The following is a 27,396-nucleotide window of genomic DNA, read 5'->3' on the forward strand; positions in this document are numbered from 1 at the left end:
TTAGCAAACTCCCCCGTCAGGGTTGAGCCACTGACTTAGTTTTACTCTAAACATTTGAAGGTTTAATCGAGTAAGTCTAAGGTCAGTTTTCAGATATAGGTCAGCTCATGGAACATATTCTATTTTACTCAGTGTTTAAGCGGAAGTTATAGCATTCAGAGAGCGCTGAGTAATTTGTTGTTCAATGAGTCTTATAAGACAATGTTTTATAAACATACAAGTCAATGTCAAACATGTTATGAGCATTGGGTACGATCAACAAGTTTTATAAGCATTAAACATAGTTGATGTAATTGAAGATACATAATAACTTAATACTCAGCATCGTATAAAATAACTCATAACTCAGTTTTAGGATAAAAAGATGCAAGTATTGATATTACTAGAAATGGTCAGCATGTACAACAAAAGATAAGCATAAACATATAGACTACAAACTTAGCATAACTAAGCTAGCCTAATTTCTATTTCTTTTTCTTTTGCTTGGACTGACTATGCTCATGCTGTGTTCTAGCTTGTTCTTTCTCCCCCGTTTTGTCATCATCGGGAGGAGGAATTCTAAAGGCGTCGGTTAAGACGGCTCTGGTCAGTTCCGTGGACAGCGCCTTAAGTCTATCAGCGCTTTCATTGACACCATCAAAAATAGCAACTCCATCATCTGAGACCTCGGCGGGTATATTAAGTTCAGCAGCGCTGATCATGCTGACTATGAAAGCTTGAGATTTACCTATCCATGTAAGTGCTTCGGATAGGCCAGCAACGACTTGATGGAATGTCTTTAGTAAGGATGTGTCGTAGTATTGACGCTGAATATTACTGTGATGTATGTGGTTGAACGTTTGTCTGGTGATAGATAGCATTTCATTTTGCTTCATAGCGTCAGTGTCCATCTCTTGCTTGTTCAAGTTCAGCAAACGAACGGCCTCACCAATTTGCTCTACTGAGCACTGAGAATAGGAGACCATTTGCTCGTTGGTTTTGATTTGCTCAGTGTGAAGCTGAGCAAAAAGCATTTTGACTTCATTAGAAGTTGCATAGCGCGTGTTCACAACTGACAAAGTCTAAACTTGTTCTTGAAGAGTGTTGAGATGTTGAACTATTGTCAGCTGGATCTCAGCCAGCTTTGCGATGGAATCCTGCTTAGCTTGTTGTGCTTGAAAGGTAACGATGACACTCAGCAAGTCCTTGAATCCCTTAACTTCATTGAGAAGCTAAGTTACATGGGAGAGCTGAGTTGTCTCAGCAGTAGAAGACCCAACAGCAGGTTGAGTGGTTTGATGAAGGTCTTTGATTAGTGTTTGCACCGAGTCGATGATTCTTTTTCCAGACTCGGTGGCATGCAAGTAGTTGAGAGAGCCTTCATGAACTTGTCTTGTTTCCTCAGTATGACCGGTTGGAGGAGGAGTCAGAGGAATAACACGGTCAGTGACTGGAAGTGTGTTTCCAATCTGCACTTGAGTCTCAGGTAAAGCTGATTGATCGGCAGAAGTGTTGATTGGAGAAGAAGTAATTCGAATGCTGTCTGTGCTGACTGGAGCGGGAATATCCTTAGTCAGCATAATGCTTGTAGTAACAGCATTGACAGGAATTGGCTCAACTTGACTTGTTGAGTTGGCGGAAGCATTCAAGTCGGCGTGTTCCTTTGGTGAAGAAATAGAGGCTTGCTTTTCAAGGGAAGCCGATGGATTAGAAGTTGGTTGTTTTCTGAAAAATTTCAGCTTGAGTTTAGAAGGGTCTTGGGTCAGCTTCTGGATAACAAAGTCAGGGACAGTTGGTTGTTGAACAGGAATGTCAATGACTGACTTCTGACTTGCCTTAACTAATCTTCTTCTGCGAGGAGGAGTGTCAGCTTGAATAGACTCTCTTGAGTGAGATGGAGAAGTTTCTTCTTGATCAACATTAAGCTGGTCAGCTTGTTCTTGATCAACATTGTGTTGGTCAGGTTCTTGTTCATCTCCAGCAGCCAACCCAGTATTGATTGGCTCAGCTCCAATCTCACTAACTGTCTCCTCAGTGTCCTCAGCGTCATCCTGACCGCTTGCTTCTTCTTGTTCTTCATCTTCTTCACTATCACCATCTAACTCTTCCTCAACTTGTGCAATGAACTGATCGTCCAGATGCACATCATCTTCTTGATGCTCAGCTATAGTTCCTAGACACTGTGTGTAGTGAGAATCACCAGGAACAACGACGTCAGTAGGAATAGCATCAATAGGAGTCAGTGTAGAAGACTTCTGCTTCTTTTGAGGTTGCTCATCAGCATTTATTCTTTCCTCAATTTCAGGCTCTTTTTGCCTGCTCCTTTTCTCAGCTGACTTAGGTCTCTCCTGACCTGGTTCAGCAACGGACTTCGACTTCTTGGCCTGAGGCTCAGCCTTCTTTGAAGGAGTCCCAACAGCTTTCCTCTTGCGGGCAGCTAGAGCCTTTGTCCTTTAGCTTTGCTTTGGAGCTGTTTCCTCAGCTTGTTGTTCAGCAGCAGCTTTTCCTTTCTTTAGTGGCTGATTGAACTTCAAAACCCTCAGCGAAGCAGCTATTATTTCAGATCCTCTAGCTTTAACTTCATCAGTTAGGTCTATTTGATGATCAATGAGGATCCTGGTGATGAGCGAGCCCAGCCTGAGAGTTCCAGTGCTTCTTAGAAACCTAGCAATCAAGAATACTGGCATGTTGATAGGCGTGTATGTCAGCATATGCCATATAAAGCATTGCTCGAAATTTGTCACTGAGCTGGTGCAGTTTATCTTTGGGTAAATAAAGTAGGTCAGCAGGTAATGAGCCATCTTTTGGTGCTGACCCATGGATGAACTTGAGATTTCTCCAGAATGACCAGGGGGCTTGCAAAATTTGACTTCGTAGTTAGTGTCATCCTGATCTCCAGTTCTTCTCAGTTTTGCTCCCTCATTTTTCAACTTTAGCAAATTCGCCAAATAGGTGGGATTGATGAAAATCGTTTTCTCCCTTACCACTGTTGTTAAGTAGTCCTGGTTATTGTCAGCGACTAAGAGATTGTGGTAGAACTCCCTTACTAGGTCAGGATAGGTGTGGTCTCTAATGGAGAATAGCTCTGTCCAGCCATTCTTCGATATCCATTCGCAGAAGGGTTGTTCGGATGTCACGAAGGCCTCAGAAACCCATCGTGAGAAGTCTACTTTTCATTCGCTAATGTTATCAAATACCTTGGTATAGGTTCTGATTTTGGTCGGTTTTCCTTTGGAGGAGGTAGCTTGCCCAGTTTTGCCTTTGCTCGGCGTAGTGACCTTGGTGGTTTCAGGCACAGTAGTTTGCCTGGAGGGTTCATCGGAGCTGGTCTTAGGGTGACCGGCACCGGAGATGTTGACGGAAACTCTAGTCAGAGTTTCAGAAACAGATTTGGAAGCTTTGAGAGTTTTGAGAGAGAGAGAGTGCTTTGCCAGAGAATTCGGTAAGTGTAAAGAAAATAAAAATGGAGATTTACCCATTATTTATAGCGGTGAAGAGTGGATCTTATCGAATCCATGTGTCAGTTTTGCCTTGGGATTGTCAACCGACAAAGATCCTGGCTTTAATGACACATTCGGCTCATACGTCATCCTAGGTGGCTATTCGCGTGCTTTTGCATTTAATGCAACGGATCTGACACACAGCGTTTAGAATAATAAGCGTTTTATATTCTGAGTGGTCAGTAGTATATGAAAGGATGATTTCTCAGTTTGAGATTACTACTCGGTGTGCATATTAACTCAGTATTGATATTTATTTTGCGTTAAGTACTCAGCATAACAATCACTCAGCATGCATTTGCATAAATCATTCAGCATAGTAATTCACTCAGCATAAATTTTCATTTTAGAACAGGAATTTACTAAAGAGGATTAAACATACCAATGGCTTCTCTCAGTATGCTGAACTGTTCACGAGCCAGTGGCTTTGTGAAGATATCCACAAGCTGCTCATCCGTTGGGACATAGGTCAGCTTTATCTCACCCTTGAGTACATGGTCTCTAATGAAGTGATGTCTTATGCTGACATGCTTCATCCTACTGTGTTGAATTGGGTTCTTTGATAGATCAATTGCACTTTTGTTGTCGCATTTGACCTCAATTGTCTTTGTTTGAACACCATAGTCTTCAAGTTGTTGCTTAATCCATAGGACTTGAGCAACACAGTGACCAGCAGCAATGTACTCAGCTTTAGTGGTAGACAGGGCTACTGAAGCCTGCTTCTTGCTGAACCAGGATACAAGACAGCTTCCTAAGAAATGACATCCTCTAGAGGTGCTTTTCCATTCTAGCTTGTCTCGACCATAGTCAGCGTCAGTGTATCCAACGAGTGTAAAGCCATGAGTGTTGGGATACCATAAACCTGCGTTCACTGAGCTTTGCAAATATCTAAGGATTCTTTTTACAGCTATGTAATGAGATTCCTTAGGGTTAGATTGATATCTAGCACAGTAGCATACTGAGAACTGAATGTCCAGTCTACTGGCTGTTAAGTAAAGTAGAGAGCCTATCATACCTCGATACAATTTGCTGTCTACCGACTTACCATTCTCATCAGTGCAGAGGACAGTGTCAGTGCCCATAGGAGTGGATATTGGCTTACAATTTTTAAGATCATATTTCTTCAATATCTCCTTGGCATATTTAGCTTGACTGATGAAGATTCCATTCTTTCCTTGTTTGATTTGAAGTCCAAGGAAGAAGTTGAGTTCTCCCATCATAGACATTTCAAACTCAGTCTGCATTTGCTTGCTAAATTCCTTGCACATTGACTCATTAGTAGCACCGAAAATAATATCATCAACATATATTTGAGCCAGCATGGTATCTTTACCCTTTCTCTTAATGAATAAGGTTGTATCAGCTTTGCCCCTGACATAGTTTCTAGTCAGCAGGAAACTAGCCAGCCTCTCATACAAAGCATGTGGTGCTTGCTTGAGGCCGTACAGAGCCTTTTTTAGTTTATAAACGTGGTTTGGGAATTTAGGATCCTCAAACCCTAGAGGTTGATTAACATAAACTTCCTCGTTTATAACTCCATTAAGGAATGCACTCTTAACATCCATTTGAAACAGTTTAAAGTTCATGTAAGATGCATATGCACATAAAATCCTAATAGCCTCTAGCCTTGCCACTGGGGCAAAGGTCTCACCGTAGTCAATACCTTCTTGTTGACTGTAGCCCTGAGCTACAAGCCTTGCTTTGTTCCTGACTACGTTTCCTTGCTCATCCAGCTTGTTGCGGAAGACCCATCTTGTTCCAATGGTCTTCTGACTCCTTGGATATGGCACTAGCTCCCATACATCGTTTCTTCTGAATTGGTCAAGTTCCTCTTGCATTGCACTCATCCAGAATTCATCTTCCTCAGCATCAGCGAAGTTCTTAGGTTCCTGAACTGATACGAAGGCTACATTGCTGAGGTACCTCCTGAGTTGGTTTCTCGTCATTAGGGTATTCTCAGCGGCATCAAGGATTGCACTCTTTGAGTGCCCTCTTGGAATCCTTATCTCTTTGGGTAGATTGATGTCTTGTGCTGTCTGTGTTTCAACAATCTCTGCAGGCGAAGACTGGTCAGTGAAAACAATATTTGGTTCACTTTTACCTTTGGTCAGCCCTTGAGGGAATGACTCAGCGGCTGTATCTTGATCAGCGGGTGCTGAGTGTGGATCATCCTCGGTCAGCGGGAGATATCTTCCTGCAGCGTTAGTTTCGTCGAACTCAACATGTACTGACTCTTCTAAAACTTGAGTTCGTTTATTGAAAACTATGTATGCTTTGCTGTTTGTTGAGTAGCCTAAAAAGATAGCTTCATCAGCTTTTGAGTCAAATTTAGCTAGGCTATCTTTAGTGTTTAAAATAAAACATTTACAGCCAAAGGCATGAAAGTATCCAATGTTAGGCTTTCGTCCTTTCCAAAGTTCGTAGGGGGTTTTCTTTAGTATAGGTCTAACAAGAGCCATATTAAGAATATAGCACGCTGTGTTAATAGCCTCTCCCCAAAAATACTTTGGAAGCCTATGCTCACACAACATTGTCCTGGCTATTTCAACCAAGGTTCTGTTCTTCCTTTCAACAACCCCATTTTGTTGAGGCATTCTAGGAGCAGAAAAATTATGGTCAATGTCGCTGGCTTCACAGAATTCAATAAACTGTTGGTTTTTGAATTCTCCACCATTATCACTTCGGATGTGAGCCAATTTTAGGTCTTTGTCATTTTCAAGTTTCTTAACCAAATTTGAAAATGTCTCAAAGGTCTCATCCTTGCTACTCAGCAAGATGACCCAAGTGTACCGAGAGAAGTCATCTACAATGACCAAGGAAAATCTTCTTCCACCCAGACTCAGCGGCTGGACTGGACCGAAGAGATCCAAGTGTAGTAATTCTAACGGTCGCTTAGTTGAGACAATGTTTTTGCTATGAAAAGATTGTTTGGTATGTTTTCCAGCTTGGCAAGTGTGGCATAATTGATCTTTTTCAAATCTAAGTTCAGGCAGTCCCTCAACCAATTGCTTTCTTGCTAATTTGGCCAGGAGGTCCATGCTTACATGACCAAGTCTCCTGTGCCATAGCCAGGAATTTTCTTCCTTTGAAACTAAGCATACTGTTTTTGAAAACTTTTTCTCTAAGTCTAGCATAAAGACATTATCAATCATAGGGGCAGTTAAAATTAACTCATTTGTTTTTCCCTCATATATTTTACATCCAGCAGCATCAAATATAACTTTTCTCCCATTGTCACATAGCTGAGCTACGCTGAGTAAGTTATATTTAAGTCCGCTGACTAGGGAGACTGACTCAATAGTAGGATTACCTCCGATGGTTCCTGGCCCTACTATCTTACCCTTTTTGTTGTCTCCAAAACTTACGCTTCCTCCTCGTTTACGCTCAAACGTGATGAACTGAGTTTCATCACCAGTCATGTGCCTCGAGCATGCGCTGTCAATATACCACATCTTTGACTTCTCAGCACACCTCAGGCTTACCTGCATTGTAACTAGTTACTTTTAGGTACCCAATTCTTTTTGGGTCCTTGCTTGTTAGGTTCAACAGGTAAAGCATCATATTTTATTTTATGGCGGATACTTGGACAGTATGGCCATTCTTTCCACAGAAGTCACAACTGACCTTCCGTTTAGGATTTTTCACTGACTGGTCAGCACCCCAGTGCTGAGCGTGCCAGCACACCTTAGTGGTGTGTCTTTTCTTCCCACAGAAGTCACACTGGACATTCCGCTGGGGATTCCATCTCTGCTGAGCAGTACTTCGGTACTGAGCATTCAGAGGAATATTCCTTTTGTTTTGAACCTTTAGTTGGTTCTGGATATTTGTGACGTCCTTTCTCAGTTTCTTTGAATCTGATTGGACTTCAGAGACAGACTTGTGTATGATTTCCATGTTATCATGCAAAGTTGAGTTGTCCTGAAGAAGGTATCTGAGGTCACTTAGCTTGACCTCTTCAACCTCGTCACAGCGCCTGCTGAGTGCTCTAATTTTCTTATTACACTTTTTGACAAGTGTATAGAGGTCACTCAGGGCATTACCCATTTCGTTTCTGAGCTGAGAAAGTGATATTACCTCATTTGATTGCTCCTCATCATCAGATGCAATGGAGGGGTCAGCATGCTCAGAGACGCACGGCTCAGCAAGTTCGTCAGCCATAAAGCATATCTTTGCTGACTCGGTGGCCTCAGCTTCTGTTGATGAAGACTCATCACTATCGCTCCATATTGCCACCATTGCCTTTTTGTCGTTCTTCTTATCTTTCCTCAGCATGGGGCAGCTTGACTTGATATGGCCAGTTTGATGACATTCAAAGCATGTAATGGGCTTTGAGTTGTCTTTCTTGTATTTGCTGTCGCTGGACTCAGCTTTATACTTGTCAAACTTTCTGTAAGGTTTCTTAGAATATTTGTCATTCTTCCTGAACAGCCTTTTCATCTTCCTTGTGAACATAGCCATCTCTTCATCATCTGTTGAGCTCCCATCAGTGGAGTCAGCTTTCATGACAAGAGACTTCTGCTTCTTGTCTTCAGACTTTTCCTTCACCTCGAAGTTTTTCATTGATATCTCATGGGTCAGTAGCGAGCCGATGAGTTCGTCATATTTGTAGGTGCTTAAGTCCTGAGCTTCCTCAACAGCGGTCTTCTTTGCTTGCCAGTCTTTAGGAAGACTCCTGAGTATCTTTTTGACTTGTTCTTCCTCAGTGAAGATCTTCCCAAGTCTCTTGAGCTCATTGATGATGTTGGTAAACCTTGCATTCATGTCAGATATTCCCTCATCATTGTTCATTTCGAACAGCTCGTACAGTCTCATCTGCTGGTTCACCTTGGACTCCTTTACTTTATTGGTTCCTTCGTAGGTGACTTCCAGCTTCTTCCAGATCTCTTGCGCCGACTCACAACCTGAGATTTTATTATATTCTGCAGCATCGAGCACACAGTGAAGCATATTGATAGCCGAAGCATGATTTTGTAGCTTCTTGAGATCATCCTCTGTCCATTTGGCCTCAGTTTTAACAACTGTTTGGCCAGCCACAACTTCGACAGGTACAAATGGGCCTTGGACTATGGATAGCCATGCACTCATATTTGTAGCCTGAATGAAATTTTTCATCCTATTCTTCCAGAAGGTATAGTTAGACCCGAAGAATAGGGGAGGCCGAGTAATGGACATCCCCTCAGGTAAGATCTGAGTTGTTTGGTTTCTTGGGAGAAATCGAGTGCTGTTTTCGCCCATAGTGGGGATCAGCTCAAGGTGGTTAAACCTTTTACAGTGAGCTTTTAAGCTCTGATACCACTTATTGGTCCCTTATAACGTTACAAGTATAGTTCCAAGGGGGGTTAGGAACTATTTAAAAAAAATTAAGCTAGGGCAGACTTCTTTTTCATGAGAAAAAGGTTTGGACAGTGGCGCTGAGTTAATAGTAAGATACTAGCTTAGTCAACTAGTGACTAGGTTAGTTTTTTTACTTGAGTCAGGAGATAGCACTTAAAGTCTATTCCTGAGCTCAGATATTCAATGCGCACAACTCAGCTTGACCTCTTTACTTGGTCAGTTTTTGTTTAAGCAAGCAATAAATATATAAAGGAGTTTAAGGTTAGAAATATATTACTCAGCAGATTTATCCAGGTTCGGCCTCCAAGCCTACGTCCTGTCCCCGGAACACGTTCCGAGATTTCGAATTCTCTACTGAGCTCTTTAACGGTAGAGCATCAAACCTTTTACAATCTTAGCAACTGAGTATAACAAGAGTACCTTCCTCTATACCTCTACTCAATCCTAATCTCTCGTTGAGTACTATAACCGAGTACTCAGTCTCTCCTTTCTAATCTCTAGAAATGATAAGTGTTTGTCCTAAACAATGATTGCTAAGACACCTTAGATGATTGAATAATCACTCTAGACTTTTACACAAAAGATATGAAATTTAGTGTAAGATTGCTTTGCTTTTTCTTGCAGAACTTTGCGTAGAGATTTGGTCATCGTAATGGCTTGATCAAGTTCTGTGTAGAATGAAGCATCTGAAGGGCTCTATTTATAGAGACGTCTGAGGCATCGGTCATTTCGAATTTCGAAATAACCGTTGGAGGGAAACGGCTTCCTGTCGTTGTCATCCTGTCTTGCTCAGAGCTCTCGGCCAATCAGATTAGAGTATCTTCTGTCCTCGGTCAGCTTTTGGTCAGCTCGGCAGAATGTCTCTCCATTTATGGTAATGTCAACTAGATAGCATACTATGTCGTCTGAACTTTACCCAAAGTGGAAACACTTTGTCTGGAAGTTGTTCTTAGCCAGCTGCTGTCTTATACTCTTTGTCGAATCAACTCAGCAGCTTCGTCCCGAAGTTGTTCCACGAAGGTCTTCTAGATCCTTCTTCCGCTGAGCTGCGTTTTATCCATAACGACAGCGTTTTGACATACGCGGGCCGAGTTGCCATAAATTGTTTGACTTGGGCTTTGGGCCTTTTAAACTTTTTATCTTATAAACAATTTAACTCAACATTGAACAAACACATTAGTAGAATAAATCAAAGCATTTAAACTTAGTGTGTTTAGAATATGTTTTTAATTATACTTAAACAATTTTGTCAAATCAAAATTATGTGGAAAGGTGTTTCAACATAGTACCCCCACATAGACCGTCACACCATTCAGATAAAGAAAATTCCATTGGTATGTAATGCATGTAGCATAAGAACCACCACATGTGCATTGAGCTCCTAGGGAACTCTCCCCTTATTAGAAGTTTGAAACAAGACATAAACGGGAAATCGGGATGAAACATTTCCGGTTGAATAAATATTTGTCCGTAAGAGCAAACAACATCATATTGATATTCAATCATCTTTTGAGTACACTCAGACTGATTGAGGGTTGTGATGATGCTATATTCCATGGGGAAGTTTGATGGATCCATTTTCACAAGTGGGTGATAATGGAGGCTGAGATGGGTGGGTCTTATAGAAAGAATAAATCCCACTATCACATGTGCTATCTACAGAATTATTACAGAACCCACTATCCCATGTGCTATCTACAGAATTATTACAGAACCCACTATCACATGTGCTATCCTTGGGAATCATTACAGAACCCACTATCCCATGTGATATTATAGAATTATTACAGAACCCACTATCTCATGTGCTATCCTTGGGAATCATTACATAACCCACTATCCCATGTGCTATCTACAGAATTATTACATCTATAAATTGCAACAAGTCATATGAACTTTCTCAATACAAAATACTCATCTATTTCTTAACAAACACCTTATAAAATGTCCAATTTCAATTACGATGACTTCTTTCAGAGCCAACAAGCAACTTTTGCAAATTTGTGGGATGAAGGAGATGATCTTATTGAGCAAGCTATCACACAAGAAATTGTCGAACCATTGGCACCAATTCGTCGTAGAAGACATATCAACCGTAATCGTGAAGAAGGAGCTGAACGTTTATATAAAGATTACTTTGTTGATGCACCAGTATACAACGACCAAATGTTTCGAAGAAGATTTCGGATGAGTAGAGCATTTTTCATGCGTATAGTCCAATCATTGGAGAACCACACAGTCTATTTTACACAAAGGGTTGATGCATTAGGGAGGATGAGATTCACACCCATTAAAAATGCACTGCAGCGTTACGTATGCTAGCTTATGGAGAGGTCGCTGATTGTGAAGATGAGTACATCAGGATTGTTGAAACCACAGCATTAGAATGTCTATCAAAATTCTGTCGGGCCATCATTGAGGTTTTCGGAGAAGTATATATGCGTAGGCCAAATGCTGATGACGTTAAACGCTTATTCTCTATGCACGAGGATATCCATGGGTTTCCAGGTATGCTTGGGAGTCTTGATTGCATGCACTGGCCTTGGAAGAATTGTCCTATTGGGTGGCAAGGAAAATACACCCGATGGGATCAAGGCGTGCCTACAATTATGCTTGAAGCTGTTGCTTCACAAGATCTTTGGATATGGCATGCATTCTTTGGTGTTGCTGGGTCGAACAACGACCTTACTGTCCTTAACAGATCACCTTTGTTTCAGGACAAGATAGAAGGAAAATCTCCACCAGAGGATTACATGGTTAATGGTAAGATGTACAAAATGGGGTACTACCTCATTGATGTCATATATCCAGAATGGGCTACATTTGTGAAAAACTTTCCACATGCTATTAATCCGAAACAAATTCTATTTACGACAATGCATAACTCTGCTAGGAAGGATGTGGAATGGGCTTTCGGTGTACTTCAAGCATGTTTTAACATTGTTCGTGGACCTGCCAGGCTGTGGGAAGAAAGAAAACTTCATGATATAATGGAAGCTTGCATTATACTACATAGTATGATTGTTGAAGACGAGCGAAACACGTATTGTAGGGACTATCCTCCTGAGATTTTTGAAGCAGAAGTCATTGAAGGCGCTGCACGAGAAAACCCTCCGATTGTTTTCGAAAACTTAGTTAGACAGGAGTTGGCAATTTGCTATAGAGCGACACATACCGTGCTAACTGATGATCTAGTTAAGCATATATGACGACGTCATGGAACGAGAGATCTCAACCAAAGACCTAGCGATTGAGTTGCTTAATATGTTGCGTGTTCTAATGTCATTGTTTTTTATCGTCCCTTGTTTTGTGCTTTTAATGTAATTTTTTCGTTTTTAAATCTTGTATTTTATTCCGTTTCGTATTCTCGTGTTTTATTTGAATAAAAAATATCGTTTGTGATATATGTTATTTTTGCAATTAATTATATTTTTTTAATTAACTATTTCGGTTCAAAATAATTATAGATATAATTGATATTTATTTTTTAACTTCTTACCAAAAAAAGATATTTATTTTTTAACTAATTTATAGATTAATGGAATTATTTAGATTGAATGATGAAATAATTAAATTAATTGTTTGGTGGAAAGAAATAATAATTTATTTGAAATTTATAAGAGTTTTATGATAAGTGGGTCCTACATAAAAAAACAAATGAGTGTAATAGAAAAGTGGTTGAGTGTATTAGATTTTTTTTTTTAAAAAATGGGTTTTTTGAGATATAATTCGCATTCGTCCACTGCTCGTGGTCTTAGTAGAATTTAACGATGTGAAAGTGGTGAAGAGCTTGTTTAGAACTAAGGAGGTCCATCCCATCCCATCCCTTTTTCTTCTTGAGAGTACCAAGAGTATCCTTTCTGTGTTTCTCACTGTCAAGATTGAGCAGTTACTGATGGCTTCCTAAACATATAGTAACTTTTTTTTTATTATAAATATAGTTATAATATCAATATATTTTAAGAAGAAAATTACATATAAAATCAAGTTTTAAATAAATATTACAGTTAAATATTATTTCTTTGAGTCTTGTCAATAACTCATATTTTATTCTAGATTTATCAAATTACACAGTTAATTGTTTTTTCCCTATATTCACGATTTTCCAGTTTTTTGGTTTTTGAATACCTATAGTGTTCTTCTTTAATTCTTTTTTTTAGTTTGGATTTTTAAAATTTTTTTGTCTTCAAATTCATCTTAAATCTCTCTATTCTACTGGATTATAACATGTTATTCTATTCTCTGTTTTTCTTTTCTTGTTTTTCTTTCTTTTGTTGCTGCTGTTTCTTTTCTTATTTGCTGTTTTTCTCCTGCGTTTGTTAACTCCAAAAAAAAAAAAAATCTCACTGATTTATACGATGGTTCATGTTAGCCGACCCCGAATAATTTCAGGACTAAGACTTTGTTATTGTTACTTCTTCCAGATTCATCCTAAATCTCTCTATTGAATTTTAATATTTGTTTTTTTTACTATCCTTGTTTTAATCTGTTTTAAATTTAAAATGGGTTAAAAAATTTATTTTAAACTTTTAAGTTACTAAAACGTCCCGATTGCCTGATGATTGTGTCAGCCATTTTCCAAGAATGATTCTAAGCTGGTCTTTCTTTGTTTTGTTTCTTTGCTTTCTTATAAGCACCAAGAAAAATTAATCAAATTCTAAATTCAAATTCTGGCCAAAATAATATTACTTATACTAATAAAACAATTAATTCAATACTCATTAATTTCATGAAAAATATTTTTTCAACAAAATAATTAAACAAGAAACATGCAGTCACTACATCTTTTTCCCATATGGATTGTAATTTCAATTTGACTCAATTTTAAGCAAGCAGCTTGTAATCACTTCCTTCATGCTTGTTCGCCAACAGTTCCACATATTGATTTTCAATTAATAGGACAAACAACAAAATAATTATAAAGAACCAAAACATTATTTAATCAAGTAATAACATTTATTAGTAACGTCGAGCTGAAAACCCAGTACAAAAGATACATGATATATGGAAAATCATGCACAATATAAATATATATACATAACCAGCTAATCTAAATAGTAAAAATAATGTCAAGCTGAAAACCCAGTACATGACTTATGGCTGATCTTGCACAATATATACAATGTAGGTATATAACCAACTAATCAAAATAGTAAAAATTGTAATGTCAAGCTGAAAACCAAAGTTGAAGTTTTTGCCCAAACAGAGAATCCAAAATACAAATTTAGTAAAAAGAAAAACCAAATTGAATTGATTTTTCCATTTAATCAATGTGTATTTTGGATTCTCTGTATTAGCCAAAAACTTTCAAGCTTGGTTTTCAGCTTGAAACCACAATGTTTACTAGTTTGATTGATGAGTTATATAGAGAAGGTAAAGTTGCCAAAATAGTAAATTTGCTTGATTAGATAGCAGCCATGAACTATAAACTTTATATGTACAAATATAATCTAATTGTCAATGGCCTAACTCCTCCTGCCTTGGAAAGAATCTGCTCGCCGTCTTCATCGTCTTGAGTAAGATGACCATTGGACAATCACATTATAAATGTATAAGCATGGTTTATAACCATAGACAACTATTTTTCGTCGAACAAATCTACAAGTTCAACAATTTCACGCTCTCTGCATAACCTAATTAATCAAATTAATAAACACTATATCTTAAGTTAGAGAATAGTTTGACAGTCTCAGTGGTCCAAAAACTTCCACCTTGACGTCATTAATATCAGTCTGACATTGTGATTTTAGGTACACCTCTCTGGTCATCCCACGTGATGAAAATGGCCTACTTTGTCAAGGTTGCAATAAAGCACATCAAGTACCCACCAAATTTCATCAGTTTTACCTGTCAAAATTGAACACGAATAATAGATGACAAAATAGGCTACATATGCCAATTATTGACACAATTTATACAAACAAATTGAGTGACATAACATAATCGGCACTATTAATATTTCCCTTACATTTATAATCACATATAATCGTAAATAGCACTATCTTAACCCCGATTATAAAAAATTGTAACTCCTGAAAATAGGCTCATCTAATGAGTACACTGTTTTTAGTTAATAGAGTATCCAGATTATATGTTAACGTCAATACTAATGCTTTTTTCAAAGCACGAAATCAGATGACTGTGTTGTGTGCAGTGCAGTTCCTTACCCAAACAGCCCAAATCACTTTGTTCTTAAACTTTCAACTTTGTCTAATGATATTCAAAGGTAAAACAATTCTACGACATACATGAACAAGCACAGAATAAAGAGAAAAAAGGCACAAATTCCTTCTACAACTTCTGTCGAATGATATGATATGACTAGAACAAAATTGGTCGAACAATCACTTGAGCTATGAAAGATTCGATTGATATGTAGATCCATACAGAAACTGTAACAATTTCAAAGTTGAAATCTAAAAATAGAAACTAATTAGATCGAAAAGAAAAACGTACCAGTGAGTAGAAAGGAGGCGATGATCTGAAGAGATGGGCACTGCATATACTAAAAAACAAACGCACAGAGGAATTTAAATAAAGAAGGAGAGTAAGAGGGCTGCGGCGGAGATATTGTAATGGTATGGTAGTAGGGCTGACGTGTAAGGGGAAAGCAGCGGAAAATAAGGTTATTTTTGTAATTGGAAGATGGTGGCACGTGACTTTAGATTTGGATTCTCTTGCAGTTTGTCCGGTTTTAGTGAAACACGTGAAGCATAGATAATCACGGGACTTTCGATTTGTGTGCCGAAGAAGACTACTAATCACCGTACTATCTTTTGAATTTGCATCTTTTTCTTGAGCTTCAAGTTTTTTTTCTTTAATTCACAACTTGGGCACCACGTATTTTGGGATCAAGTTTCAAATTAAGTTGACCAATTTGTTTTAGGGAAAGGGTGAAAAGGAAAGTACGTGGTTTTGTCCTATTGACAGCTACCATCCCATAAACCAAATAAATTAAAAGTTTTCTAGAAAAAAGTTTGATTGGCTCTAAATTTATAAATTGTTTTTTTAAAATCTCGATAATTTTTTTTAAAATAACTTATTTACCATATAAATTTATTTAAAATAGTCTATTTTCTTTTAAGAATTTAAAATAGCCTATTAATTTCATAAACTTACAATCATCTATTTATTTATTGAAATTGTTTAAATTGATATACATTTCAATTTAACTAAATTTATAAAAAAATCCAAACATAAAAAATAAAGGTCTAATTAATAATCTTTTCAAGAAAAAAAAGGTCTAATTAATAATTTTAAATTTGTAAAACAAATTAACTTTATATTTTTTACATATTTACAACGTTTTTATATATTTAAAGACTTAGACCATGTTTGATAATAACTTTTAACACTTAAAATTAGGAATAAAGTATAAAAATACCCCTAACGTAGACAATCAAAAACAATAATATCTCTAACATTAAAAATTATACAATTAACAGCCCAACATTAACAGTTTGGTCCAAGTTTAAACAAACTAACAGAACTTCGTTGACACTAATAATTGTTTTTCAGTTTAAAAAATTCAATGTAATTAAAAAAAACTAATTGTCCTTTATATAATCATCTTCTGTTCACACGTAAAGCATCCCAAATCCAATGTGTAAATTTTTTTTTCCCAAATCTCTTATTCATTCTTTCATCCCATCTCATCATTTGTCGATTTCACTCCATTTATTTTATGACTTTGATTCCTTTTCTTTCCATGAAATTCACTTTGATTTCGTCCATATTTGTATAATTGTTGGTCTTTAGGCAATGGCTATGGCGAAATATTTATCGGAAGTAGTAACAGAGATATCGTGGAGGCTGCAATGAAGTGCATCCAGTGCATGTGCTTCAGAAAGTTATGGTATTCTCTGATATCATGAGTGCTGATTTAGTTTCAACTAGACCTCGCCATGGGCGATGAGCCCGGCCGGCCGGCCCGAGCCCATACCCATTTAGCCGGACCTGGACACATAAAATTAGTGTCTGGCCCGGCCCAAGCCTGATTAAGCCCGTCTAGTAAATGGGCGGGCCTGGGCTATATAAATACCTGGTGGGCCTGGCCCGTTATATATATATGGAAGAGTTCTCAATGGTAACTCTCCATGGATGGAGACTAATAAAATCTGATTAAATGACCTGCTATAGAAGGTTACTAAAAGGTTATCAGGTTACTAAAAACATATTTCTCTCTCCTTAATAAATTTATTTTCTTTTTTTTAAGAAAGTTTATCTCTCTATAATAAATGATTGATCACATTTTTCAAAAATACTTACTCTCTCCATAATAAATTCATCATAAAAATAATTGATACATAAAATTGTCAATAAATCTATTTGGATATCCGACCAAAAATATAATGTTGTTTTTTTTTTATTAATCTATTCAAATACTTAAGCTTTGTATTTGCAAGTAATTAGTACTATACACACGAATTTGAGTGCTGAGAAAGAATTCAATTGAAAAAATTAAGAAAAATTATTATATATTCCATTAACTGTATTGATTACTATTATTTATAGTATTATGCACTGTTTCGTTAGTTTTGATTTTATTTTAGTTTTAATTTGGTTTTGTATATTTTTCTTTTTCATTGTTTGACAACGATACTAGAAAATATTTTACGATGTTTGTTTGTCATATAAAATACTTTTCTATCACTAACTTAAAGTATATAATGCTATATTTTGTTTTTCATGTTTTCGCATTTTTTGCACTTAACATTTTTCTCGTTTTTACTTTTTTATTTTTGTTCCGTGTTTGCTTCTGTCAGGGCCGGTCCTGGGCTTAGGCCGGGGGTGCGCCGACCTAGGGCCCAGGGCTGGAGGGGGCCCAAATTTTTTTTTTAGCTTTATATGTATATATGAAATTTAATTTTTTTTTAGTATAAATAGTGATAAAATTATATAGTATGGCCTATATGTATATATGAAATAAATTTTTTTTATGTTATGTCACGTTACGTTACATTATATCACGTCACGTTACGTTACGTCACGTTACGTTATGTTACGTTACCTTAAGTTACGTTACGTGAAGTTACGTCATGTTGCGTGAAGTTACGTTACGTTGCATGAAGTTACGTTATGTTAGGTTAGGTTACGTTACGTTACCTTAAGTTACGTTACGTTACGTGAAGTTACATCACGTTGCGTGAAGTTACGTTATGTTGCATGAAGTTACATTATGTTAGGTTACGTTACGTTATGTTACGTTATGTTACGTTACATTATGTTACACTACGTTACGTTATGTTACGTTACGTTACGTTACGTTACGCTATGCTACGTTACGTTACGTTATATTGTGTTACGTTACTTTACGTTACGTTATGTTACGTTACGTTACGTTACGTTACATTACGTTACTTTACGTTACGTTACATTACGTTACGTTACGTTATATTAAACTACGTTACATTATGCTACGTTACATTATGGTACACTACGTTACGTTACGTTACTCTATGTCACGTTACTTTATGTTAATATTTCAGCTCATAATGTTTAAGTGGAGTAATATTTGAGTTGAGTAATATTTCAATTTTGTGATGTTTCAGTTCAGTGATGTTTCGGTTGAGTGATATTCAGTTTAATAATATTTCAATTAGTGATGTTTCAGTTCAGTGATGTTTCAGTTTAGTAATGTTTCAGTTCAGTAATATTTCATTTGAGTGATGTTTCAGTTTAGTGATGTTTCATTTTAGTGTGCTTCAGTTCAGTAATATTTCAGTTCAATTATGTTTTAGTTCAGTAATATTTCAGTTGAGTGATGTTTCATTTCAGTAATGATTCAGTTTAGTAATGTTTCAGTTTAGTGATGTTTCAGTTCAGTAATTTTTCCGTTCAGTGGTGTAGGAGTTCAGTAATGTTTCAGTTCAGTAATATTTCAGTTGAGTGATGTTTCAGTTGAGTGAGGTTTCAGTTCAGTAATATTTTTGTTCAGTAATATTTCAATTCAGTAATGTTTGAGTTCAGTGATGTTTGAGTTCAGTAATGTTTGAGTTCATTAATGTTTTAGTTCGGTAATGTTTTAGTTCAGTAATATTTCAGTTGAGTGATGTTTCAGTTTAGTAATGTTTCAGTTGACTGATGATTCAATTTAGTAATGTTTCAGCTTAGTAATATTTCAATTCAGTAATGTTTGAGTTCAGCAATGTTTCAGTTCAGTGGTGTTTCAGTTCAATAATGTTTTAGTTTAGTAATGTTCAATTTCAGTAATGTTTCAATTCAATGATGTTTCAGTTTAGTAATATTTCATTTTAGTGATGTTTCAGTTCAGTTATGTTTTAGTTGACTAATCTTGCAGTTTAGTTATATTTTAGTTTAGTGATGTTTCAGTTTAGTAATATTTCAGTTCAGTAATGTTTCAATTTAGTGATGTTTCAGTTAAGTGATGTTTCAGTTCAATGATGTTTCAGTTCAGTGATGTTTCAGTTTCGTGATGTTTCACTTCAGTAATATTTCAGCTTAGTAATATTTCAATTCAGTGGTGTTTTAGTTCAGCGGAGTTTCAGTTCAGTAATATTTCAGTTCAGTAATATTTCAGTTAAGTGATGTTTCAGTTTAGTAGTATTTCAGTTCAGTGATGTTCTAGTTCATTAATGTTTCAGTTTAGTAATATTTCAGTTCAGTGATGTTTCAGTTCAGTAACGTTCATTTCAGTAATGTTTCAGTTCATTAATGTTTTAGTTGAATGATGTTTCACTTTAGTAATGTTTCAGTTCAGTAATATTTCAGTTGAGTGATGTTTGAGTTCAGTTATGTTTGAGTTCAGTAATATTTCAGCTCAGTAATATTTGAGTTTAGTAATGTTTCAGTTTAGTAATCTTTGAGTTCAGTAATGTTTCAGTTCAGTGATGTTTCAGTTCAGTGATGTTTTAGTTCAGTAATATTTCAGTTCTGTGATGTTTTAGTTCAGTAATATTTCAGTAATGTTTCAATTTAGTGATGTTTTAGTTCAGTTATGTTTGAAGTCAGTAATATTTCAGTTCAGTAATATTTGAGTTTAGTAATGTTTTAGTTCAATAATGTTTCAGTTTAGTAATCTTTGAGTTCAGTAATGTTTCAGTTGAGTGATGTTTCAGTTTAGTACTATTTCAGTTCAGTGATGTTTCAGTTCAGTAATATTTTAGTTCAGTGATGTTTCAGTTGAGTGATGTTTCAGTTCAATAATATTTTAGTTCAGTGATGTTTTAGTTCAATAATATTTCGGTTCAATAAAGTTTCAGTTCAGTGATGTTTCAGCTCAGTAATATTTCGGTTTAGTAATCTTTTAGTTCAGTAATGTTTCAATTTAGTGATGTTTCGGTTTTGTAATATTTCAGTTCAGTGATGTTTCAGTTTAGTGATGTTTCAATTCGGTAATATTTTAGTTCGGTGATTTTTAGTTCAGTAATATTTTAGTTTATTAATATTTCAGTTTAGTAATGTTTCAATTCGGTAATATTTCAGTTCAATGATGTTTCAGTTCAGTAATGTTTTAGTTGAGTAAGGTTTCAGTTTAGTAATATTTTAGTTTAGTGATTTTTAGTTCAGTGATGTTTCGGTTCAGTGATGTTTTGGTTCAGTGATATTCAGTTTAGTAATATTTCAGTTCAGTGATGTTTTAGTGCAGTGATGTTTCAGTGCAGTGATGTTTCAGTTTAGTGATGTTTCAGTTCAGTAATATTTCAGTTCAATGATGTTTTAGTTCAGTAATATTTCAGTTCAGTAGTGTTTCAGTTTAGTAATGTTTTCTGTTTAGTAATGTTTCAATTCGATAATGTTTTAGTTTAGTGAGGTTTCAGTTCAGTAATATTTCAGTTTAGTAGTATTTCAGTTCAATGATGTTTCAGTTCAGTAATGTTTCGGTTCAGTAATATTCTTGTTCATTAATGTTTCAGTTGAGTGATGTTTCGGTTCAGTGATATTCAATTTAGTAATATTTCATTTTAGTGACATTTCAGTTCAGTAATATTTCAGTTTTGTAATATTTCAGTTCAGTGGTGCTTCAGTTCAGTGGCGTTTCAGTTCAGTAATATTTCAGTTCAGTAATATTTCAGTTAAATGATGTTTTAGTTTAGTAATGTTTATTTTAATAATATTTCAGTTCAGTAATGTTTCAGTTGAGTGATATTTCAGTTCAGTAATATTTCAGTTGAGTGATGTTTCAGTTCAGTAATGTTTTAGTTTAGTAACGTTTCAATTCAGTAATGTTGGAGTTCAGTAATCTTTCAGATCAGTGATGTTTCAGTTTCGTGATGTTTCAGCTCAGTAATATTTGAGTTCAGTAATATTTCTGTTTAGTGATGTTTCAGTTCAGTAATGTTTAAGTTCAATGATATTTTAGTTCAGTAATGTTTCAGTTCAGTAATGTTTCAGTTGAGTGATGTTTTAGTTGAGTGATATTTCAATTCAAAATATTTCAGTTCAGTGATGTTTCATTTTACTAATGTTTCAATTTAGTAATGTTTTTGTGTAGTAATGTTTGAGTTCCGTAAAGTTTTCTGTTCAGTGATATTTACGTTACGTTACATTACGTTTGTGTGAGGATATAAATCAATTGCATGAAGGGGGTAGTATTTAATACGACATCTAAATGGATGACATTAGACATTTATTGTTGTCATTAGTGTGGCATTAGAATATATGACCTATAGAGATTGTAAGTTTAATGATTATTTATAAATAAATGAATGTTTAAAGAAATAAAAAAAATTAAGGATTTACAAATTGATATTGGAATCCTAAGGATTTACAAATTGAGCTTACAATCTTAGAAATTTATAAATTGAGCTTACAATTCTAAGGTAATAAATAGGGGGACAACACAATTAATTAGAACATCATTAATGTTGTATTTGGTTATCATAAATAATGTTGTATATTCTCAATGTCAAGCTTTTCGTGTTTCCAATGAATAATCATTTATTAAGATTTAATGCATATAACATTGATTAGACGGATACAAAATTACTTAAAAGAAGACGTCTTCTTATGTAAAATAAAAACATATGGAAAAAAAATTATTTCTTGGAAGTTGGTTATTAATTGATGAAAGAGAATTCGTTTTTTAAAATGCACAAAGTTTTAAATTACAACCTACATGTCAGCAGGTAAAAGTCTTTTTAATATTAAATTCCAACTTAAATTATGGATCTTTAGATCTTGATCAAATGGATACTAAACACTCACCACCCATGAAGATAATTTAGTGATCACCATTGAAAACAACCCCATATATATATATATATATAATTATATAAATTAAATGAGTCCATAAAAATCCTACATATATAAATTTATAGATAATTAATAAGTAATCAGTATTTACAATTTACAATTAATTTGCCTAAAAACCCTCCAACAACGCCTCCCTTTTATTTTATTTTAATTGATTTTTTTTTTAATTTAGATATGGGCTTGGATGGGCGGGCTTGACATTCCTTTTTTAGGCCTGAGCCCGACTATATTAGTGTAGGCTTGGATTGAGCTGGGCTTGGCCTTATCAGATTTGACCAAAAGCCCGACAGGCCCGGCCCATGCCGAGGTCTAGTTTCAACCCAAGAAAATTATTTACATCAATGTTCTTGATAAAAATGAAAGATCCTTATTGCTTTTTTTACAATCAAGATTTCCTTTTATGTATGAGCCTTCAATTGGACACTTTTTGTCAATTACCATGCCCATTTTGTATTGAACCCTTGTGGTTGAAGATCATCACTAACCATAACGTAAAGACCTGTAATCAGGTAGCTGAAGGTCGAATTAGCAGATTGGAAAAAAGGGAACTGTATGAAAAGGAAATGAATCAAATTGGAAAAATATTAAGTTAAATCGACAAGAGGATGGGATGAATTAACATATTTGAAAAATATCATGGACACAATTAGATTTTGGATTTTTGTACGCTTTCATAGATGGATGAAAAGGATGAAGCTATAAAGAACAATTATTACAGGTAAACATAAATTTTAACAGAATCAAAGGATGAAGCTATAAAGAACAATTATTACAGGTAAACATAAATTTTAACAGTGTCAAAGAAGATTTGTTAGTTTGGTTAAAATTGGACCAAGTTGTTAACGTTGGGTCCTTAATTATACCATTTTTAACTTTTGGGGTATTATTGCTTTTGATTGTCTACATTAGAGGCATTTTTGCACGTTATCCCTTAAAATTGATATGTTGAGTGTTTATTGGTTGTAAGCTTATTTGATAACACAACTTAAATAATTCAATTAAGGCACAAAATCATTTATTCTTATAAGTCAAACGATTTAACTTAAAAATTTTAAGTTGAACATTATCAATTAATATTTTTAAATTCAGTACTTATTTTTAATATTTATTAAACAGATATATCATTTAACACTTTCAGTATTTATAATATTCAGCACTTAAAATTCAGTACTTGCACTTAATTTTAAGTTTTATCAAACAATATCTTAATCATGATATTTTAAGCAAGTTTAGGGGGCTAATGAGACATGTAACAGACAAGTTCAAGGGCAACTGATAAAACTTATTGTAAGTTCTCAGTCGATAATTTTTCAGTAAAATTGACGTCTTGAAATGATTTGGATTATTTGTAGAAATAATGAAATAGAATATACTTTGTAGAAGAGTCATTGAAGAAAAATATGGCCCAACTTTATAATATTTCTAAAAAAGAAATTATTGATGTCGGAAACCACAAGTACTCTCTGTTTCATATTACATGTCTTTTTAGATACTTGCATTGAAATTAAGAATATTAGGAAAAAGATTTTATTGTCCCTTATTTATTTATTCCACTATTTATTTATTTTATAATAAGTCCATTATTTTAATTAATCTCCATAAACTCATGTTTTATAGCACACAGAATGTGACTTAATATATATTGATCATATAATATGATATATAATATAAAAAAAACATGACATATAATATTGACTCTGATACCAACTGATACAGATTAATAACGAACGAATTGATTTTAATTGTAAATCAACAAAGAAGTTTCTTCTCTAACTAAACTAGAAGGAATTAATCCCAATATTTCACGAGCTAAACCTATAGAAATTGTAAAATCCTCATTGTTAAAAAGATGACCCTGAACAAGCTCTCAAAGAGAAATATAATATAAAAAGTTAAACATTACAAATGAAATAGATGAATTTATATCATCTCAAATCCTAGAGAACAATTTGTTGGATCAAATAAATAAACTTTAAGGTAATAGAGGAAGAGTAAAATTATTGGAAGAAAATTCCATTGCCTTACTACTTTAATTCATATGTATTTATACATTACAGACATGACTATTGGTAAACACAATAATTTTCTGTAAATACAGATGACTCTTTGTGAAACAATACAACTCTTGATAAATACAGAAATGACTCTTGAACAATACAATGAACCAAATTAAAAACTATTAATTATAAGTTTATTATTTCAACACAATTACATAAATAATTAAAGGAGCAAGGCTTTTTAAGGAGTTTTCACAGCATGTGCGATTCATTTCGAAAGTCCACACGGCATGTTGGATTCCCACATGGCGTGTAGGTTTGGTGTTAAGTCTCTGATGTCGAATTTTAGATCCGCACGTCATGTGGACCTGTTTTTCTATAAAAAGGTATTTTTTTTACTTTGATATGTTGCCTCTTTAATCCAACTTCGACTAAGTTCATGTATTAGAATCATATTCATTTTGTTGTATTCATATATACTAATTAAAATCATCAGCTAAACCAAACATTAGTTTCGCAGATTTCGCATATGTTAACTTCTGCGAAGTAGAGGAAGACAGCCACGCGTAAATATTAAGGGTATTATTTTAAAGAGGTTATTAAGTTATCGAGTATTAATTTATGAAGGACCAGATCACTAATTTTATATTCGATAAATTAATCTCTATAAATTAATAAAATTTTATGGTCCAACATTATTAATTTATAGAGGTTTAGCTGAAATATCAAATTTACCCTAAAAACAATTCCCCCCTTCTCATAGACGACCCCCTGAATGGCCAAAACCCTTCTCCTTTTGTCCATTCAGTATACTACTCAAAATTATATGTTAGTATATTAATAGGTTTTATTTTATCTCATAGATTTGATAATTTAGTTTTTTCTGTTAATAGTTTCATTTCACTTTTTTTTTTTTTTTTTTGTTGCAGAGTCTCCTCAAAACATATTGCAAATATTCTATGGAGAATTAATCTTAACTACATAACTACATGATTTTTCTTTACAATAGAATTAATATTAAATGTTTTATTTTGTTAATAATAAGAAATTCAGATTAAATATAATAAGAAATATATCAAATTTACCTAAAATAAGAAAGCTAGCTATGCAATGATACTATATATATTTAATTAGTTTTCTACGTGATATATAATTTATTTTAGTATAATTAATTTAATTTGTTAAATTTAGTTAAATGTCCATTAAAATTTTAAATGTTTTTATAATTTTTACGAATTTTTCTTAAAATGGAAAAAAGAATAGAATAGAAATTTTTATACATCCTATGCATTCCACACTAGTGATTATTAAAATGAGATCTAAGAAACAAACTGCAACGAAATTGTGGCAAAACATTTATAGCATAAAGCGGCTTTCCATTGCGACACACTTGGTCTTATTCATAATATAGAATGAGAACCAAAATTTAATTCAGTATATAAACTTACTATGGTTACAAATGATACATGATTTACGAGACTATCTTATTACATGATTTACAAAACTTGCGACTATTTATACAATATGTATATATAACCAACTAATCAAAGTAGCAAAAATTGTAATGTCAAGGTGAAAACCAAGTTTGAAATTTTTTGGCGAAACAGAAAATCCAAAATACACATTACTACATGGGAAAATCAATAATAGATGTGTATTTTGGATTTTCTGTTCTCGCCAAAAAATTTTCAAAATTGGTTTTCAGCTTGAAATTATAATGTTCACTACTTTAATTAATAAGTTATATAGAGAAGGTAAGATTGCCAAAATAGTAAAATTGCTTGATTAGATAGCAGCCATGAATTGTAAACTCAATCTGTAAAAATATAATGTAATTGTCAATGGCCCAACAACTCCTTGTGCTTGAAAATTAGCCATCATCCTCTGCGTCTTCAGTAAGATGACCATTGGACAATCACATTATAAATATACAGTTATGGTTTACATCCATAGACCACCATTTTGCTCAAACAAGTCTACAAGTTCAACAATTTCACTCTCTCTATATAACCTCATTAATCAAATTAACAAAACACTATATCTCAAATAAGAGAGAATTTCCAAGTTCCTCTGCTGTATAAAAACTTCAACCTTCACATGGCGTTGTGCTTTTAGGCATACATAGTGATCCATATACATTATGTACCTTGAAATTCCATCTGTATTACCTGTGGCAGAAGACAAAAATTAGATGACAAAAGTAAGAAATAAAGTTATTCAAACAAAAAACACAAGCAAAATCAGCTCATTTAAATCTGGTGTAGCAATGCATAAACTAATTTTAAATAAGAGAATCCAGATTATATGCTAAACTCAATATTTAATGCTTTTCCCAAAGCAAATAAACATATATTTACATCGTAATAGTGATATGTCTCAGACTATATATGCATAATAAGATGGCTACAGTTCCTTATCCAAACAGATCCCCAACTTTTTATTTGGAGACTCTGCATTCTCTATTTATATTTTGCAAGTAAAATAAAACAATTCTCCAATACAGATCGGAAGTGCAGAAGAATGCAAAATTTCCTTCTACAACTTCCATGGATCCAATGATAATACATATTAATAAAATTTCAAAATGAGCAACCAAAGAAACAATTGGTAGCTTACAGATCTCATAGTTTCTATAGCTATAAGCAGCAAACTTGCAGATCTAGCAGAGAAAGCGTACCGATTTGAAACTTCAAATTCAAAAAAGAAAACAAACAAGGATCTAAACAAAACTTAAAAAGATAAGAAGAAAAGCTTACAATTGAAGAGAAAGCGGCCGATCTGAAGAGAAGGGCAAAAGGATTAGGAAGGGGGAGAATATTGATAAGATCCAAGGCAAATACGAGTATAAATAGTGAAGAAGAGTAAGGGGGCAAGCGGCGGCGATAGTTTGGTAATAGTAGTAGGGCTGACGTGTAAGGAAAAAGCTGTAATTCTACAAAAGTTAGCAATTTAGTGAATTACCAAATTACCCAGTTACAATATGTAACGTTGGTTGCATATCCAAAGTGGAGTTCCTGATTAGGGTATTTCTGTCATATTGAAAGACTTTGGCTCACAGAGTACAGACAGAAAGTGTGTGTAAAAAAAAATGTAAAGTAACACGTGGTAACTGCGCATGACCGCGTAGTTTACATTGTGGTTGGAGTGGACACGTGTCTTTTGTTTTGCCATTTTAGGCAAAACATATGAATTTGAGTCCTATTAGACTATGCCACCGGAGAGATAAGCACCACACTATTTTTTCTGAATTAGCTGTCAAATCGGGTCCAACTTACGGTTTCATGCTTCAAACTTGATGACGTCGTTTGGGGATTTTTATGCACGTTCTAAATTTACGTTATTTATCTGTTAATGGAGTATTAATTTTTAGA

The 27,396-nt window shown here is 34.6% G+C and overlaps 1 long non-coding RNA gene across 1 annotated transcript; it reads right to left on the reverse strand.

Moving 5' to 3' along the window:
• Positions 1-25,438: 25,438 nt before the first annotated feature.
• Positions 25,439-27,051, reverse strand: LOC136224956 (uncharacterized). Its single transcript, XR_010686709.1, has 2 exons — positions 26,782-27,051; positions 25,439-26,193 (listed from the first exon to the last, which is right to left on the reverse strand). It is a non-coding gene; the product is annotated as an uncharacterized lncRNA (long non-coding RNA).
• Between the last annotated feature and the right edge of the window lie 345 nt (positions 27,052-27,396).

The sequence above is a fragment of the Euphorbia lathyris genome, chromosome 3 (genome assembly GCF_963576675.1).
Source record: "Euphorbia lathyris chromosome 3, ddEupLath1.1, whole genome shotgun sequence".
NCBI classification, from domain to species: Eukaryota; Viridiplantae; Streptophyta; class Magnoliopsida; order Malpighiales; family Euphorbiaceae; genus Euphorbia; species Euphorbia lathyris.